Genomic DNA, 20,562 nt, shown 5'->3' on the forward strand with positions numbered 1-20,562 from the left:
TGTCTTTTGATATCATCTTACCGTTAGGTGATGAGGTAGGGCAACCTGCCCTTTGATGAAGTTGTTGCTGCTAAATCATCGTCAGGATGTCATATGAACCTACCCTGGGCAAGTTGGTACAAGAGCGGTATTAAGGACTACATCGGACTACCCTGGGAGGAGTTTACTTCTTGGTGCTGCTGCAGGGAATTGTACCAGTTCTAAGGTAGGGATCATTGGATTGGGGATGGATGTTTGATATTTGATCACATGAGGTTTAAATCAAGTCCCCATGACATAGTTCAGGGTGGAAGGAGACCCAGTATTGTAAAATTTATGGGTTTTTATCCTTATTAGATAAGAACTTGTTTCTGGAGCCAGAGCTGTGGCACAAGCAGTAGGGCTTTTGCCTTGCTAACCTAGGATGAATTGTGGTTCAATCCTCCCAGGGCCCAGGGTCCCCTATGGTCCTCCAAGCCAGGTGCGATTTCTGAGCACATAGCCAGGAGTAACTCCTGAGAGTCACCATGTGTGACCCAAAAACAAAGACAAAACAAAACAAAAAAAATAACTTGTTTTTATACATAAGATTTACCCGTTTTAGTGTATCTATGCAAAAAGGAACAATGCCATATTACATCGTTGGTGCATTTGGAAGTAAAAATGACAAGTTATTCTATCCCTGTGCCCTGATTTTGACATGAATTTTTATCTCAAGCAAGAGTAGAATTTTGTACTAAGAAAATCCAAAATAAGCAAAAATAAAAAAATAGAATTAAAAAAGGGAGTAGGTCAGGAGAGGTGGCACAGCAGTAGGGCATTTGCCTTGCATGCAGCTTACCCAGGACAGACCTCGGTTCTATCCCCAGCATTCCATATAGTCCCCCAAGTCAGGAGTGATTTCTGAGAGCACAGCCAGGAGAAACCCGTGAGCATCACTGGGTGTAGCCCAAAAACAAACTAACAAAAAAAGAAGGAGACTACCTTTATATTTGGAAATAAACAAAATAAGTATAATACTAAGATGTTAAATATACAAGGAAAGTATAAATATCCCTATTAAGTCTTTTGAGATAGTCTTTGGAAGGATGACCAGGGTCTACCGATTTATTTGGTTTGCTCAGTCTCAGATATATGGAATGTAATCAGTTTCTTTTATTCAATAATCTGTATTTTTGATTTACTGGTAGCTTATTTTACTATAAAAATGCTTCCAATTTGATTTAATCCATTTGTTTATCATATTTTGTTTTCTTGTCAATAGTATTGCGTTATTGATGACACCAGTAAAATCTATATCATGGAGTACTTTATATATTTATTTATTTTGGATTTTAGGTCATAACTAGTGACCCTTAGGACTTACTCCTGGCTCTTCTCTCAGAAATCGCTCCTGTCTCAGAGGACCATATGAGATGCCCATACCCGTATATCTACATTCATCCTGTGTCATTCATGTGCAAGGCAAATGCCCTACCACTGTGCTACCACTTGGGCTCCTCACAGAATACTTTAACTGCCTTCTTAAATTTATTGTATAGAACCTGTCTTAATCTGTCTAGATCTTAATTTGAGTTAACTATTTACACATGATTTGAGATAGTGATCCAATATTATTCTTTTGTATAAACTTATTTTACTGTTTTGATTGCTATAACTTTCTTGAATAATTTAAAGTTGGAGAATATAATATAATCCTTCATTTTTTCTTAGAATTGCTTTTAGTTTGGGGGCTGGAACAATAGCAAGAAGGTAGGGTGTTTGCCTTGCATGCAGAAGGATGGTGGTTCAAATCCTGGCATCCCATATGGCCCCCCGAGCCTGCAAGGAGTGATTTTTGAGCACAGAGCCAGGAGCAACCTCTGAACGCTGTTGGGTGTGAACCAAAACCAAAAACAAACAAACAAAAAGAATTGTTTCTAGTTTTTAGAGAGTTTGTACTTGATAATATTTCCATGGAGGCAAAGACAGCATCCTTATTAAATATTGATATATTCAAAATCCAGATAAAATAGGGAAATAAAAGTAATTTTCAATAAGTATTTTAATTCTTTTCTATATCTTTGAGCTCTTTAATCTTTATGTTGACTTCCACTTTGTTCATATTCTTAAAGACATATCAAAACAAGGAGAAAAGCATTCATTATTGTCAATATCACTTTTCTTATTTCAGACTAGTTCTAATATTTCACTTACTTAGAAATCCAAAAATATCCCTTTCTGTTACTCAAAATATGGGTTCTTACTAACTTAAATTTTGGAATACTTTTGTGTGGTTCTGAGACCTTCAATCTCTGCTTTACCAAAAATCATAGAGCAAAGATGCCTGTCTGCTATGTTGATATTTTTGAGGAATAATTCTCTTGAGTACCAACTTCTTTAAATCTTATGGTTTCTTTATTATTTTTATAACTGTTAAGGAAGTTAAAATAAATGAATGATGACATTTTCCTCTATTTGTTTCTGTTCAGCACAAGAACATGATTCAGCACATGCAACTTGCTAATTTATATCAAGTATATTCATATTAAAACACATTAGAGGTGCCAGAGCAGTGGTGTAAACAATAGGGCGTCTGCCTTACACGCACTAACATAGGATGGACCACAGTTCCATCTATCAGTGTCCCATATGGTCCCCTATGCCAGAAGCAATTTTTGAACACATAGCCAGGGATAATCCCTGAGCATCACTGGATGTGGCCCCCAAAACAAACAAATAAAAAACCAAACAAACAAAATAACACCACATTAGAAATGTCTCTTGCCATCCCCATTGAACTAGCATTCTTTACACTATATTGTTTGACATCAATAATTTCTATTGTGTTTTCTTTAAATGATCACTTTGCAGTGACTAATTTAAGTTTGTTTAAATGGTGTCTGGTTTCTACCAGCGGTTTATGAGTATATTTCTTAACCTGAAAATATACTTAAACTACTTATTCATTGTAAAAGTACCATATATTATGTTTACATCTACTATATACATTAAATCATTTCCTATAATCCTAATGTAATTTTATTTCATAATACAATGGTTATGAGATAATGTAAATTTAGTTAGCAATATTGTTAGATGCTGTCTCTCATTCTACTAAATATTTAATAAAAAAACTTTGGCATTTTAAAATGTTTGGAAGTTCTAGGATATATTAAGGAGGTCCAAATATTTTAAATTAAATGGTACAGAGTTTTATATAATATCGACATGACATTTTATATCAATATTATAATTATGATGTGATACTTGTAATACTAAATGTATTGTATTCTCCAACAAAATAAGTTAAGATGGCATAAATTAAAATTATAATATGGTAACTTAGTTTTATGAATATGTATTAATGAACATTTTTAATTTTTAATTTATTTTTACTTATCTTTATTTTGATTACAAGTATATTTTTGGTGCTAGAAAAGTCATACACCATGATAAGTTATACAAAATTCTCAGATAATGCACATTCAGTAATTCTTAACAAAAATTTATGTCGGAAACATTTTTAAGTTTTGATAATTAAAAAAATTTCTATATTATTTATCTTTTTCAATAATTAGTTAATAATCATTAAAATAAATAATGTATTCAATAAATAATTGAATAGATTGCCTTACTTATAAGAAGACTTTTTTTTATTACTCCTGTTTCTTCATTAGCTCATCCTATTTACTAGTTATACGGTGTTTAGCTGTTTCTTTTAAAAATTTTTGTGTAGGGGCTGGAGCTATAGCTATAGCGCAGTTGTAGGGCAATTTGCCTTGCATGCGGTTGATCCAGGTTGAACCTTGATTCACTCCTGGGCATCCCAGATGGTCTCCCAAGCCAGGAGAGATTTCTTTAAAAATTTTTGTGTAGTGGCTGGAGCTATAGCTATAGCGCAGTTGTAGGGCAATTTGCCTTGCATGCGGTTGATCCACGTTGAACCTTGATTCACTCCTGGGCATCCCAGATGGTCTCCCAAGCCAGGAGAGATTTCTGAGCACACAGCCAGGAGTAACCTCTGAGCATCAGCGTGTGTGGCCAAAATCAAAATAAAACAAAACAAAAAAAAAATTCTTGCATAACTTATAAGCAAAAGCCTTGATTAGAACCACAGATTTTTTTTAAGAAATCTAATATATTTAAGCACCTTGATTACAAACATGTTTTTAGTTGGGTTTCACTCATAAAATGTACACCCCCCTTCACTAATGCAACCTTCCTACCACTAGAATTGCATGCTAAGTGCACCCGTTCTGAGCTATATCTATCAACCATCATCATATCATCATCCATCATATAAAAGTATGTTTCTATCTTTTATTACTCAAATTTTATATACTTGCTGGCATAATTATTGATCAGTCTTCCAAGATACTTTCTGTGTATTTAAAGATGAAACAACATAATAATCCATAATGTTATAACTAAAGACAAATATTAGTAATATGAAAAAATATCCTTATAATACTTATGCTTACTAATCAACAAATTGTTTCTTGCCCAATCACTATGAGGGTGATGGTAACAGTACATTGTGATGGTGCTTTTCTTGTATATAACTGACTTAGATTTAGTCCCTTGTATCATATAGAGCCCAAAAATTCTAACAAGAGTGATTCCTGAATATAGAGCCGAGCCAGGAGTTGATTGTGACTATAATTCCGTGCCTCAAATAAGTTTGTAAACGATAAGAAAGTATGCCAATCATCATACTAAAAAGTTTTGATTTTATCTCTAAGTATACTACTTTGTAATAAGGTTCTATAAGAGTAATGTAATAAAGTAATATATTTTATATAAGAGTTACTGTGTTTGTTTATTAATCATTTTTATTTGGCTGGTTTTAAGCAATAAAGCAGTGCTCCAGAGCTACTTTTGGCTCTGTAACCAGAAATTGTTCCTAGAAGTTCTTGGAGAATATATGGACTGCTGGGGGTGGAACATGAGCAAGCAACATACTCAATACTCACTATATCATTTCCAGATCCTACCATATGTTGCCAATTTTATCTAATTTGTTAAACAAATATTATTGGTCAATTGTTAAATAATATTAGTATTGGATCATAAAGTTGTTTAGATTTAAGGACCTACAAGATCCTTGATAAAATGTGCTAAGAAATTCATCTTTGAATACTAATTGATCTAAGAGAAATAGCTGCAATCTGCACCGTTTTGCTCTCCAATATTTTATTTCAAAATCAATTTTGAAAATTCATGTTCATAAACAAAAATACCTGCTTCTAAACCTACTGAGCTTTAACTTATTACATTTTAAAGCACATGATTTAGAAATACATTTTCATGTTTTCAAACCTAAATATCAATAAGATAAAAATGAACAAGCAAGTCCAAATCCAATGGGACCTTGTCTTATGAAGCAGATCAATGAAGATTTCAGCTAAGCTCCTAAGAAAAGAAAAATTGTCCACCTGCTAAGAAACCTGTATTTCTTCAGGCTGTTTGTATATTTCTGTCATTGAAACAGAGCCAAATGCTATGGCTTTATCTTTTAGCTTTTCCATACAGGTCCTTTCCCTATTAATATAGCTCCACCTTTAAAACAAATTAAATTATTCATTTTGAGTGTTATATGTGAGGAGAATCATGGGTTTAAAATATAAAACAAAGATAAAATTTCAAAGATAATTTAAATTTGAATAACTGGTACATTCAATTTTATATTTTCCATTTAAGTTGGTCTAAAAATAGATTTTGACAAGAAATAGCAAACTAGGTCAGTTAAGATTTTGTGTGAGCAATTTCCCAATGCATGTGTGATAAGAGAGATACATCAAATAACATGGACATAAAAATTTCCCCCAACTGCTATATTTGAGAGCATCAAAAATCAGTGGTGACTATTGGTAGCAAAATTCTTTTCCAGGCCACTCAATGATGCAGTAACTTGAAGGGAATCAATAAGAGAGAAAGATGAGAGAGCAAAATGCCTTTAAGCTATGGAATAAAAGTTCTCAATCTTTCTTAAAAGTCTCTTATGGTCAGGTTGTCGAACTACAAAACATAGAAACCCTGTGCAGCTGTCACAGAAAAAAGATGCTTGACTGTGAAAGCTAATTCTGTTATAAACCTTTAACTAAAAACACACTTTAGTTTAAAGAAGGAATTTGTAATTGGAGAAATCTTTATAAAAATCCTATTTATTTTATTTCTCATATAATTTTCTGTGTGCCTAGTTTAGATTTTTTTCACTCAATATTTATATTTTTGTTCAGGGGTCATTAGCGCTTCTCAGAGTTTACTCCTGACTCTACACTCAGAAATTATTCCTGGCAGGTTCAGGGAACCATATGAGGTACCTGAGATCGAACCTGAGTAGGCCACCTTCAAGGCAAGCATAATTCCTTCTGTACTATATTTCTTTCCTCAACACTGTTTTTCTTTCTTTTTTTTTTTTTTTTTTTTTTGGTTTTTGGGTCACACCCGTCGGTGCTCAGGGGTGACTTCTGGCTGTCTGCTCAGAAATAGCTCCTGGCAGGCACGGGGGACCATATGGGACACCGGGATTCGAACCAGCCACCTTTGGTCCTGGGTCGGCTGTTTGCAAGGCAAACACCACTGTGCTATCTCTCCGGGCCCATTTTTTTCTATTTTTAATTATGTGAACAATGATGCAAAAAAAAAAGGACAAGGTAAAGTTACAGTGGAAGGACAATCACTCAAAAACAGAGTTCTCAGAAGAAATCCCCCTGCTGACACCTTAATTTTGAACTTAAAATCAAATATCATTAAGAAAAATAAAACAGAACCCATATACAATTACTTTGTTCCTCAACCCCCCAGATTGTAGTACATTACAACATTTCTTAGCAGTATACAAAGCAATCCAAAGCCATACAATTTATGTAACTTCTTAAATTTGAAGGCATAGTAGTTTTTTACATTTCCATGCACACACATATTAGTTTAAGTTAACCTCAAAAGTTTAAGTGATTTATTTTTAAGGTTTAGAGTCAAAGGAACACAGTAAAAATGATGTTAGAGTGGCAAATATTGTTTTCATAAGCCCACCAAAGTATGGGGGACATGGAAAGGAAAAGCCTTGCCCTAAATACAAGGAGACCCTACCCCTGAAGTTTCCTGACATAAGACCAACTCTAGGCTCCAGGCAAACTAGTTTGTCCCATCTAGGTCATTGTCTGTAGTGCAAATACAGTTTTATTTTTCACAAAGTCTCTGTTGTTGGTATCATGACTCTGTATTGAAGATCCTGGAATCTGTATATCCTACATTGAAGTCAGGATGATGGGGAGTGTCCTTTAATTTCAACTCACAATTAAAGGGCAATGCAGAAAGCCCTGTCCAGTAAGCAAGTTGTTGTTATTGTTTAAGCCTTCTCAGTGTTAAGGGAAGAATCTTTTGAGTAGATCGATGTCAGAGCAGCAGTAGGGTCTTCCCTGGAAGAGGAATGCTTCCAGGTGATGCCATAGACAACTTTGGATGTTTCATAGATGGTTTCCCTGGTTCAGGGGTGAATGGAGAATGCCCATTCTTCTGAGGCCTGTGCCAGGTCATCATGTCAATGTTCAGGGTGTAAGGTCTCATTGCACTGTAAGATTTGTGTGTTCCTATCTCTATTATATAAGAACTTATTTGTATGTATAGTATTTTCCATTTTAATATGCCTATGCAAACAAGGAATAATGCCACGTGGCATTATCAGTGCACATGGGGGCCGCAAGAACAAGTCCAACAATTCCCGTGACTTGGTTCAAACATAAGCATTAAACCGGGGGACTATTTCACAAAAAATTCCATATTGAACAGTTCACAAAGAGAACGAAAGATAAAAAGTGGGGAAAAATAAACAATCTAACTTAAGACAGTGGACACAATTGTCACCGTTTAAGGGGATATTCAATAATAGTTATAGCGGTTGAGGGAACATATCTACAATATTCAAAGAAGAAAAGCATGTCCTTTTTATGTCATTAGAAATAGTAGGGAGGAGGGTGCTGAATCCTGGACACCACTTTGGTCTGTGATTTAGCCTTTGGGAGTCTGCAAAATGACTCCCCGCTGTTCCATATAGGGAAATGAATTTGAGTGGGAACTAATCAGAAACCTAGTATAGTAGCAACCACAGTTACACAATGAAAGAAGGAAGAGGCCAAGAGGGCGCTGAGAGTAAACAAGTAGAAAAAGAGTACTGGTCTCTTCCCAGCCTGAGAGTCCATCCTTTAATTTTTATTTTGAATATAGCACCCCCACATGGTTTTTAAAATGGAGACAAATGAGAAAAAAAATTACCAGTGAATGTCCTGACATATACCAATGCTGCATCGGCCCGCCCTCCTCCCCACATGTACTCCCTTAGTATAGAGAGAGAAAGGGGGAAAGCCTGAGGATCACTATAGAGTCCACCTGGGCCAGCAACCAGGGAAGGCCTGAAGTCTAGGGGAGAAATAGGGGAAAGGCTGGGGGTCTGCCAAGCCTCCCAGAACCCCCTAAGCTAGGGAGTAGGCCTCTGGCATGGGGTGTCCCCTAACGCCATACCTGGGAAGAGCTGGCCTCCAGGATCAAGGAACCAGAAGCTAGCTATCTGCCTGTCCTCCTCCCCATGCTCCTCCCCCCTAGAGTAGGGGGGAAGCCTGAGGACTCCAAAAGAGTTCACCTTGAAGCCACTTCAGGCCACCCGAGCTGGCAGTCAGGGAAGGCCTAGAGTTCAGGGAAGAAATAGGGGAATGGCTGGGGGCGGCCTGCCACACCTCCCAGCACCCCCCAAGCTAGGGAGTAGGCCTCTGGCATGGGATGTCCCCTAACCCCATACCTGGAAAGAGCTAGCCTCCTCTGTTTTTAATCTATGAGCTGAATAGGTAATCTAGAAATCATAAATACATAAATAAGGCATGTAATATTCACTTATTCAATATTAACTTAATGTTTTGAAGAATAATTTTTGAAGTATGTTCTATTTAGTTTTCTGTTTCTTTATGACTTCCATCACAATAGTGTGTAGGAATGATTTTTTTAAGCAGTAACATTTTAGACCTATGTTGAAGGGCAATGCTATTCTGTTAATTGTCCAGCATTTATTACAATTTTAGCTAATTTATTACTAAGATACATGGTATAATGACATTGAAACTATAGTAATTAACCTTGATATATTTTGGACTCTCATGCAACATGTCTGGGGTTTTAATGACATTATTTTTAAATAAATTTGTTGTTTAAAGTATATAATGTTGATATTCATCTAGTGGGGCATAAGAAAACCACTGTAGTCTAATAAGACTCTTAGACCAAAGGTATAACCTACCATTTCTGGTGTAAAAACACTCTATTTATGTTTCACTTAATAATAAATGCCAACATTAATCTAATGAGCATGACTGATACTTTATCTGAACCCCAATTATCTTTTTATCTAATTGTATTTTTACCATAAAATCATTATTTTATGAAACCTATTATTTCATCTTTCAGGAATATATTTCTTCAGTTTATATGAGGTCAGATTTTATCCTTATATCAATGCCATATTTTAATTAACTTCTATGATTACTTGATTACTGTTGTTTACTTTCTTTACTTATTTTACAAATAATTTCATGAAATACAGTGGCCTTCTGCACAGTTGAAGTCTTCATTCTTCCATTACAAATGTATTCTGTGAAAGTCTTAAACAGCAGAAGCAGAGACTACTTAAAAATTCACGTAGTAGATCAACAGACTCATAAAATTATTAATATTTTCAGATAAATATTCATTTATGTATCATTTCATATAGTGTATAATTATATTTGAGGATAGTTATGAAAAATTATAAACATCTGGCAAGGATAAAGATATTACATTAAAGTAAATTTGAACATATAATGAAATTAAATGAATAAGTTAGAAAAGGCTTTAGAATTATTAAGAAGTTAATGATGAGTAGACTATAATAGGCATTAAATTTCTACAGAAATTTCTAAATTAGTGGTATTATTTCCTAATTTCTTAAGATAGATAAATCTTGAAACAACATGAAGAAACAAGAATTCTGGAACATTGTTGGTGGTAATAAAATCTGTGCCAACATTATGGATAACAGAGTTAGGTTTTCACAAACATCGTGTTTATTAAATATGTTATGTGGAATATTTTAAGGACATATTTTATCTATATACATATATCTTCCATATAATCCAGCAACCATGCTTGTGGTTATATAGATTCAGTAATTAAATTAGAATCTTAGAAATAGTATTTACATCTTCATCAAATAATTATTTATAATAGCCATGCCATTCATACAACCTAGTTGTCTTTTGATAAATTAATTATCAAAGTTTATGTGGAATATTCATGTAATGGTGTTATGTATCTTTTAAACAGAGGGATCCTTGAACCTATAGATCAGAGGTCTCAAACTCGCGGCCCGCGAGTACAACATTTTGTGGCCCTGCCCTAGAGAAATCTTTTTTTGTTTTGTTTTGTTTTAGTTGTATGGGTCACAATGTTCAAGGCTTACTACTGACTTTGCACTTAAGTATCACCCCGACTTTGCATCCTGTGGCCCCCAGGAAAATTGAGTATGAGACCCCTGCTATAGATAGTACAACTATTAGGACTCATGTTTAGGATGAACTAATCAGGTTTAATTCCCATAGCCACAAGGTCTCTTGAGCATTACTATGTGCAGCCCTGGTTTTCAAAAACTCTAGCAGTTTGGTACAGGTATCCCTAACACTTCAAGACTGAGATGTATCATTTCTTCTAACAATTATACTGAAACTTGCCCTTATAGTCAAGAATTAGTGGTGGAGGAGTCAGGGACTTCTTGAGTTTCAGTTGAGGGTTAAGGTTCCTCTCCCTCTTTCTGACAAACAAAACAATAAGCACAAAAGAATTATAGTTCCTCTATAGTTTTCAATGTTGATATATGAATAAATATAATAATAAACTAATATGAACACAAGAAGAAAGAAAGCAAAAGAAAGAGAAAGAAAGAAAGAGAAAGAAAGAAAGAAAGAAAGAAAGAAGAAAGAAAAGAAAGAAAGAAAGAAAAAAGAAAAAAGAAAGAAAGAAAAAAAGCAGGAAAGAGAAAGCAGGAAAGAAAGAAAGAAAAAGAAAGAAAAGAAAGAAAGAAAAAAGAAAGAAAGAAAAGAAAGAAAGAAAAAGAAAGAAAGAAAGAAGAAAGAAAGAAAGAAAGAAAGAAAGAAAGAAAGAAAGAAAGAAAGAAAGAAAGAAAGAAAGAAAGAAAGAAAGAAAGAAAGAAAGAAAGAAAGAAAGAAAAGAGAAAGAAGAAACAAGTATATCATTATACTCAAATTAACTGGATCCAGAATATCAAGTGCTACATGAAACTGGTATGAGGGATCTAAAATAGACCATCAGACAGCAGAGAGTAGAAAAAGGCATAAATAGGCATTATTAGGGAGACATAAATCAAAGGGAAATGGCACAGTAAAAAAAAGATGAATTACTTCTAAAATCTATCTTATTGCATTGCCATTTAAAAATACTAATAATGTACTTAATTGTGTTTAAATGGAGTAACTTAGATTAATTCTTCTACTTCTTGTTTGAGTATTTCCCAAAATTACTCAATGATTTAGGTATTACTAAGATGAACCAGCTGAATGGTTGAAATGTGAGAGTCTGGAAATGTGGTCCAGAAGGACACTACAGGTGTCAGTGAAATCTAAGGCCATCTTAGTTGATACTTGGGGGCACCATAGTCATATCCAGCAGTACTTAATGGCTTCCAGAGTTTATACCTCAGAGATGCTTGAGAAGTTAAATAGTGTCAGATTCAAACTGGGTTATGATGTATGCAGACTAAATCTACACCCCTATAGAATCTCTCTAGTTCCAAGGGTACTGTTGTTGCCACAAAAGGTAAATAGAGTATCAAGAAACTTTTTGATGGTACTGAACAATACACAGTAGCATTAGAAGTCTTTTAATTTTGATCATAAACATTGTGTTGATTTAATTTATACAGCCTTCATATTTACCAATTTGCGCTGGGATTAATTACATTTTAAAATAATGCCAATAAAAAATTATAAGTGTTTTATTGCCCAAAATGCAAAATACAACTCCATATAAATCTCAGAAATATCAGACAGATTCAATATAAAGGTGACTTTACTAAATTATAAAAATTAGTAATTGGAAAATGTCAAGGTTATCAAAGACCGAGCAAACTGTTATATGCTCAGTAGTCAAAGGAAACATGAAATTTTAAATGCAATGTGAGCTCCCTCAGTCGAATCTGTAACATGAAAATACACTACTTGAATAGGATGATAAGGTATTAATAAATTTATATAATTTAAAGTTATTGTATTATTATAAGCTGCTTTTATATGTTAAACATTTGTTAAGTATCACACTTTAGTGAATATCAGTCAATTCACTGAAATGTCTTGTATTCATAACATTTCTCTATATCTAAAAAAAATGTTCTATGCCAGATTTTATATGTTAAAATAAAAGCTTTCAGAATAACCTACATTGTTCAAAACTATAAATTTGAAAACGTTTTTTATATTTTAATTTTAGTCTAACTTACCTGGTGATATTAGGTATTTATCCTGGCTCTGTACTAAGAAAATACCTCCTAGAGGTGCTTAGAATGTCATAAGTTCTGTAGGATATTCATGTTCAAGACAAGGTCCCTTACCCACATACTAAGATATAGAAATAAATAAAACATATGAAATATAGACATAATCCACTTTATAAAATATGATTTTGGGACAGTGCTATTAGTTTTAAGTTGTAAAATTAGAATGCAGTGCTTTATGTAAAGCCTTCATCGATATTTCTCAACACAGTTATACATTTGTCAAATTGGCTTATAGAGTTTACTTATTACATTCATGAAATATTTCTATTCCACAACCACACACACACACACACACACACACACACACACACACACACACACACAGATATAATCTTTTTTTTTTTTTTTTTTTTTTGGTTTTCGGGTCACACTTGGCAGCGCTCAGAAGCGCTCCTGGCTCTATGCTCAGAAGTCGCCCCCAGCAGGCTTGGGGGACCATATGGATGCGGGATTTGAACCACTGTCCTTCCACATGCAAGGCAAATATGCCTTACCACTGTGCTATCTCTCCGGCCCGACACATATTTTTAAATTTAACTATATTGTTGATAGTTTACTAAACTCATCATTTTAATTAATATCTTCTTAGAATTTTTTGTCTTTTTTTCCTGAAATTTGTGTGCGTTAGTGTTAGGTCACCCTAAATCAGGGGTCTCAAACTCGATTTACCTGGGGGCCGCAGGAGGCAAAGTCGGGGTAAGGCAGGGCCGCATAAATATTCGCAATAAAAATTGCATTAGTTAGAAAAAATCGCAAAAAATCGCATTAAACATTTGCATACCCTGAACGGAACTGCTTGGGGTATGCAAATGTTTAATGCGATATTTTTCTTACTAATGCGATTTTATTGTGATTATTCGGTAAGAGAATAATCGTGAATACTGCAATATTTGAAGGCTAGCCCTGGGCCACAAAATGTTGTATGGGGAGGGCCTCAGGCCGCGAGTTTGAGACCCCTGCCTTAAATAATATGGCCATATTGCCCTTAACCCAAAACAATGATGTCTTCCTCTTTTTATATGTCAAAGACTGACCAAGGTGGGATGAACTTCTAGATATGTTCTTTACCTTAATTCCACACCTCTCCTGTAGGTGGTCTTATCTTCCCAATAATACTGTGGACTGTCTGGGCTCCTTTTCTTGCTTCACATGTGGTGGAAAAATCCCTGAACCCATGTTTCATTTCTATTTTAGCCTGGGTTGGATTTTTTTCCTGTGGTGGTCCTGCCTGCAGACTTGCTTCCCCATTACCATGGGCTTAGAGAATGTGGATTTAGTCAGATCTGGCATGGATCCCATTACACCTCGTCAAAAGCAGAATTCTTACAAGTGATGTAGCCAAGCCACAGATTCCTTCTATGGGATAAGGAACATTCCAAGCTGAAGCGTTCCTTCACTTCCCCACGGACAATACAAACTTCTCAAGAGAAAGAGGAAAGGAAACCAGTAGAAAATCGAAAAGGTAATCTGAAAAACAAGTGGACATATCACACTAAAGCAGAGATTATAGAGATAAAAAGTAATCAAATTCAAAATTTTAGTTTTGCTTTTTGATCCAGCTCTCACTGGACTTCAGAATTTCATTACATAAATTCAATACTATTGTACCTGTGTAATTCTACATGTTTGACTGACTTTTTTTTTTAACCAAAATCATTATTAGGGAGATATAAAGAGGTCAAAATTTTTTAGGCAAAAAGGTTTGTGTCCTAGTTTATGAAAGGCCTAGTTATGAAAGCCTTGTGGGCAATATAACACAGGTATAATTTAAGTATGGTGTATGCATAATCTATGCTTTTCTTTTTTTACCACACTTTCCTTTAGTACATCTTCTTACAGCCAAACTCTAAAATTTTCTCACCATCTTACTCCCTGGCTTTGTATTTAGGCAGTGCTTTGCTCTTTCCTGTTTAACATCAAAGATGGGTCAGTCTTTACAGATGTAATATACTCTTATTTATATACTATGTATGTGTGTGTAGATATGTGTGTGGTGGCCACTGTTACTCTCATTTAATGTCCATCTGTGTCATACATAACTGTCTATCTGTCGTAGCACAAAGTTCTTCTCCTCTTCCCCCTCTCTCCCCCTTCCTTGCCCCACTCTACCAAACCTTTTCTATTGTTTCCCTACTGTTCACTTAACCCTGATTTGTTGCTATCTCTATTAAACCACGTTACCTTTAAAGATCTACACCCCCTTAGACCCTGTTGCTCACACCCAACTCTACCCATTCACCCACTCATTACCATGGACTGCTTCCCTTGACCAAAATTCCATGAACAGAATCAGCTTTTCGAGTGGACCTTACCTCAAGAACTTATCTTAACCCACGACTCCACCCAACAGCTGCAGAACATTTCCACTGCTGCGTGTCTGCCATTAACTAACAGATAACCTCTTTGACTGAAGCAGTAATCCAGATTCTATCCAGCCTAAATTCGTTAACAGACAAATGGAGGATATGTCTATTTCTTTATTTGCATTTATTTATTGGGATGATGTATTGCTCCTTTGGACTTGTTCAGTACAAAATATTAGATGATATATGTATTTCTTTATATGCATTTCTTGAGAGAACAGTGTTGCTACTATACTTATGTATTAGTAATTAAAGAACAAAACATCAACTGAGGGATAAAAACTACAACCAAGCTATAGTCCACCGGTACCCCAGTAGTACTTTTTGGCATGATCCTTTTTCGTTTTTTGCATATACTCAGAAAAATGGGGACATTATGTAAGAGAGGACATCCTGCTATTAGGGTTAGGGACTCCAAAATGTATGTGCTGTATGTGGTACTGTAACTTTGAACATTTGATGAGTTAAGCTTCAGTTGCTCTGAGACCAGCCTCACACACCCTGAAATTTGGGTGCTATCAACAGAACCAATGATAGATTTCAAGTCATATTGTCAATTACTATCAAACCAGGCCAGGTTTTGTGATCTTCAGTCAATAACTAGCAAACCAGGGCAATCTTCATGACACCCTGGCAACTTTAGGTCTTGTAAAGAAACCAAGGATTTTAATTACAGAGCCTGATTACAACAACCATGAGAAGAACTTTTTCAAGGACCTTGAAGAATTAATTCATAGGGTTAGGCAAACTAAGATTGTCTGAATACTGTAGTGTGAAATATGTTCAAATGTTTCCTGGGAAAGGCTACCCTGTTCTTATGCTAAAAGTTTTTTTTTTACTTTTGTATTTCCCCAGTTTTTACTGTGCTTGTGAAAAACTATGCCACCCTTTTAGTCATTTAATTTTTTGCTTTTTAATAAACAGAAAAGAGGCAGATGTTAGGTCAAGCAGCCTTTAACCTATATAATTTGGGCGTTTTGGCTTTCACTCTTAAAGATGATGGCTCCCTCTCTTACATGTCAAAGACCGACCTGGGCAGGAAGAACTACTAGATAGGTTCTTTACCATAATTCCACACCGTCCATGGGGGGTCATTCTATCTTCCAGTAAATACCATAATTCTGACTGGCCTCTCTCTCTCTTGTTCCTTGTGGTGGAAAGGTGTCTGGACCCATGATACATCATGTATACTTTGGGATTGTATTATTTATCCATATGGTCAGGAATCTCATCTTCCTGTTGTTCAGTGTTTATTGCAGCTTGGGTCTCAGTCTGTCCCACCACTCAGCTCTTCTATAAGTAACCTTGTTTCCGTTTTCCATATTGAAAAGTGAGTGAAAATAATTTTAATAAAAGTTATAAAAATGTTGCTAAAATATATCTCTATGGCAAGACAAGTTATTTTAGAGCATTTATTGAGCAGTGATTTATATTCTTTTATTTTAGCTTATAATACTATTATAATAGCATAAACAAACTTTTAAAAACTATTTTATATTAAACTGAGAAAAAGGAAAATCTATAGATAGTAACACTTTTGCTACAATTGCACTTTGGTAACTTTAAACTATATTCTTTAAAAATTTAAATTTTTTAAATTTAATCATCTTTGTTTTGCCATTCTGCAAATAATATAAAAATATGCTTATACTTAAAATTGAAATTCAATTTTCTTAAGACTAAAAAGTGTATGTAGAGGGACTAAATCTGTCAAAATGTAACTTTTGATAGTTTTTACTTCCTCTATTAAATATATATACTAGGGGTCATAGTGATAACACAGTGGTAGAGCATTTGCCTTGCAGGCAGCTTCCCAGGGTGGACCTGGGTGCCACCCCTGCTTATATCATCCCCTGAGCCAGGAGTGATTTCTGAGCGCATAGTTAGAAGTAATCCTGAGCATTACTGGGTGTGGCCCACAAACAAATAAATGTATATATACTAGGAGCTACAGGGGAGAATGCAGGGGATAGGGTGCTTGCCTTCCACATGGCCAACCAAGGTTTCAATCTCTGGCACTCTATGTAGTAAAAATACATGTTTTTACTCTTTTTTTTTTTTTTTTTTGGTTTTTGGGCCACATCTGGTGACGCTCAGGGGTTACACCTGGCTATGCGCGCAGAAGTTGTCAGAAGTTGCTTCTGGCTTGGGCGACCATATGGGATGCCGGGGGGATCAAACCGCGGTCCCTCATAGGCTAGTGCTGGCAAGGCAGACACCTTACCTCTAGTGCCACCGCGCCAGCCCCCATGTTTTTACTCTTATGTGGAATATATTTACAGAATATATTTTACAGAAAATTTCAAACAAAATAAATTCACCGAAAATGATGTTTAAGCATAGAAGAAAAGTGAAGTTCTGTGAAACTGAAATTACGTTTATCAACCAATATAAAATATATAGATTTAAAAAAATCCAAAATTCTTAGTATCACATAAAATGCACTATGATGAACTTTAGGGAATATGTACTCATTTTGTGGTATATTTTTCAAGTGAAATGAATATCAGAATAATAGGAATTAAATTTCTATATAAAAGTCTTTCATTTTTTGATGCAATAGCACGTAGGATTATTCTTTTTCCAAGATCCTGCTTATTTTTTTTTAATTTTTATTGTGACCAAGTGCATTACAAATCTTCCACTGCATCATTTATGGTACATAGTGACAATGAATGAGGGGCATTCCCACCACCCTCCACCCCTGTTCCCAGCATGTATCCTATATCTCCTCTGTTACCCCGCAGAATGCAAGTGCAACTGGTCTCCACTTTACAGCTTGTTGTAGATTGAGCATCCATTCCACCATCATTGGAGAAAAACAGTATAAGAAAAAAGGGAGAAAAAAATTTGGTAACAACTACCAAAAAAAGAAAGAGGGAAATAAAAGAAAAAAGAAAGAAAAATGGAAGAAGAAAAAAGAAAAAATGCACTGGGCAAATAAAAATAAAAATAAATCACCAAATAATAACCACAAGAGTGAGCAGAAAGGTGCCTCCCATCCTGAACACGTGTCATGTGGATATAACGCAGTCTCAGAAGATTGGACAGTGTTAGTCCAATCCCAAACCCCAGATCCCAGACGTACAACTCCAGGCAACACTACCAGGAACTAAGCTCCATTGGGAGATTTATAACACTGCTCTGGCACCAACTTGTGCCAGTTTTGATATGACAACGAGGAAAGGACAACTTGACCTAAAACCAGGTTGTCCTATCACATCACCTAACACTAAATGGAAATCAGAAGAGGTATCATCCTTTGAACTGTGAAAAATATGAGCACCAACAACAGAAAACTGACTTTGACAACCGTGACTGAACAGAACCTACCTTGGGACCAATAAAAAAAACTCTACTCTAGGCTGTAACCCAGGACTCATAAAAACAACAACAACAACAACAACAACAACAACAACAACAAGATGTCTTATTGCAGAGGTCCAACTTGGACAACAGAGACTGAGCAGAACCTTTGGATCCATAATATCCTAGGCTTCGGCTTAGGGACTGAACGAAAACAGGGAGCAAGTGTTACAGAAGACTGAACACAACTACAATGATGAATAGGAACCTCTAGAACCGTAAAGACTCTATCCTAGACCTTGACCTATGCGCAAATACCAAGCTCGCTAGCTACAGTGGCTTGATTTTTCTCACACACAACTGAGAGGAAAGTTTCCTGGCACCACAAAAAAAGCCTTTGGGATGGGGTAATGAGTATATATGGAGCCAGAGGTTGATCACATGATGGTATGCTTCAAGGATGGAGAAACCCTGAATCTCTTAAGCCACGGGAATTCCCTTTCTTCCTCAATGCTTACAGTGCCTATGCAAAAAAAAAAAAAAAAAAAAAAAGTGGGGGGGAAAGCCAAACCCTGCCACTCCAGAACCTCTACGTTTTCTTGTTTTGTTTTGATTTGTTACTTTTGACTTTATTTTCCCTCTCTTTTTTCTTCCACTTTTCTCTTTCTTTTTCACTCTTGTGGTTATTAAAAGTCTTTCATTTTTATAATTGACAAATTCTACAGAGTAAAATCCATTAGAAACATAAATTTCAAACATTTGAACATTCAAACATTTGAAACACCAACACCCCACCTGTCTCTATGGCAGGTATTTTGCTTCTCTCTCTCTCTCTCTCTCTCTCTCTCTCTCTCTCTCTCTCTCTCTCTCTCTCTCTCTCTCTCTCTCTCTCTCCCTCCCTCTCTCTCCCCCCTTTCTGACACTGTTATTTGCACTATTGTTAATGAAGGGGTGCCATACACACCACTGTAACTGTAACCCACTTAATAACCCAGTTTTTGTCTAGAGTGATCAGTTCCAACTGTCATTGTTATAAATGACCATTCCCTACTCTAATTATATTCATCTTTCTTTGTGGCAGACTTCCTACCATGGATTAGTCTTCTTGATCCTCATCTCTATTGTCTCTGGATATTATTACCATACTTTCTTTTATTTACTGAATACTCATGTGTTGGCTTGTGACATTTCCAGATATAAAGATAAAAATGAGGCTATGATCAGTAAATGGCATATTACTAAAACATAGATTTTGAGACAAGTGGATTTATTTAGCATATAAGGTACTTGCTTTTGTATATAGCCAACCTGGATTTTGTTCTTGTTACTAGATATGATTTCTTTCTTTCTTTCTTTCTTTCTTTTTTTTTTTTACCACTCAGACTGCATCTTCTCCCTCTACACCTTCCAAAGGAAGGGGAGAACAATCATCAATGGCCAAAGGTAGTCGCAGAAGCAACACCTAGGTCCGGCTTCATGCTAGGAGAGGATGCTCTGGGTCCTCCTCATGTTTTTGGGTGCTCTACATGATCAGAGAAACTTCTCTCTAGTCACATACTATAGAAATGATCCCTGAAAGTATAGTCTTTAGATATGATCTCTTTAACAACCACAGGTGTGAAATAAAGCATAGAGTCAGAAATAATCCATAAACACAGTGATCCAAACATCATAAAAGACAATATTTTTGTTTCAGCTTTACACTATATATTATAAATTTATAAATTAGCTTTACACTAATTTATACCATCTTATATTTCAGCTTTGTATTTCATCTTGTTTGGAACACATTCTTTTATCCTTTCTAAAAATACTGGCCTGTATAATTAGGATAACAAATAGAATTGCCTTTTAAATGTTTAAGCACCTGGATGTAGCCCTAGTGGTGCTTCACAGCAGAATCTGTGCAGAACAGACCCTAGCATTGAACATTGAGTGTGAATTGCCAGGAAGGAGAAGATCCTGGGCTTCCTTAACATCTCTTAGAAACAGTCTACTTACTAAAAAAATTTAAAATTTGTGAATTTGAGGTTTTTTTTTTTGTTTTTGGGTCACACCCAGTGATGCTCAGGGGTTACTCCTGGCTATGCTCTCAGAAATCGCCCCTAGCTTGGGAGACCATATGGGATGCTGGGGGATCAAATTGAGGTCTATCCTAGGTTAGAGCATGTAAGGCTTACCACCTGTGCCACCACTTCAGCCCCAAATTTGAGATATTTTACTTTATAAATACACCATCAATTTTAGTAGTTTTTCATGTTACCTGTTATATTTGTACAACTTTATTATAGTTATTTATATCTATGGGTTATTTCTAAATAATGATTTACATCAATTAATTTA

The 20,562-nt window shown here is 35.4% G+C and overlaps 1 non-coding gene across 1 annotated transcript; it reads right to left on the minus strand.

Moving 5' to 3' along the window:
• Positions 1–19,592: 19,592 nt before the first annotated feature.
• On the minus strand, positions 19,593–19,807 carry LOC125995116 (small nucleolar RNA U3). Its single transcript, XR_007490718.1, has one exon. It is a non-coding gene; the product is annotated as a small nucleolar RNA U3 (small nucleolar RNA).
• Positions 19,808–20,562: the final 755 nt, after the last annotated feature.

Source organism: Suncus etruscus, chromosome 1 (genome assembly GCF_024139225.1).
Source record: "Suncus etruscus isolate mSunEtr1 chromosome 1, mSunEtr1.pri.cur, whole genome shotgun sequence".
In the NCBI taxonomy this organism is placed as follows: domain Eukaryota; kingdom Metazoa; phylum Chordata; class Mammalia; order Eulipotyphla; family Soricidae; genus Suncus; species Suncus etruscus.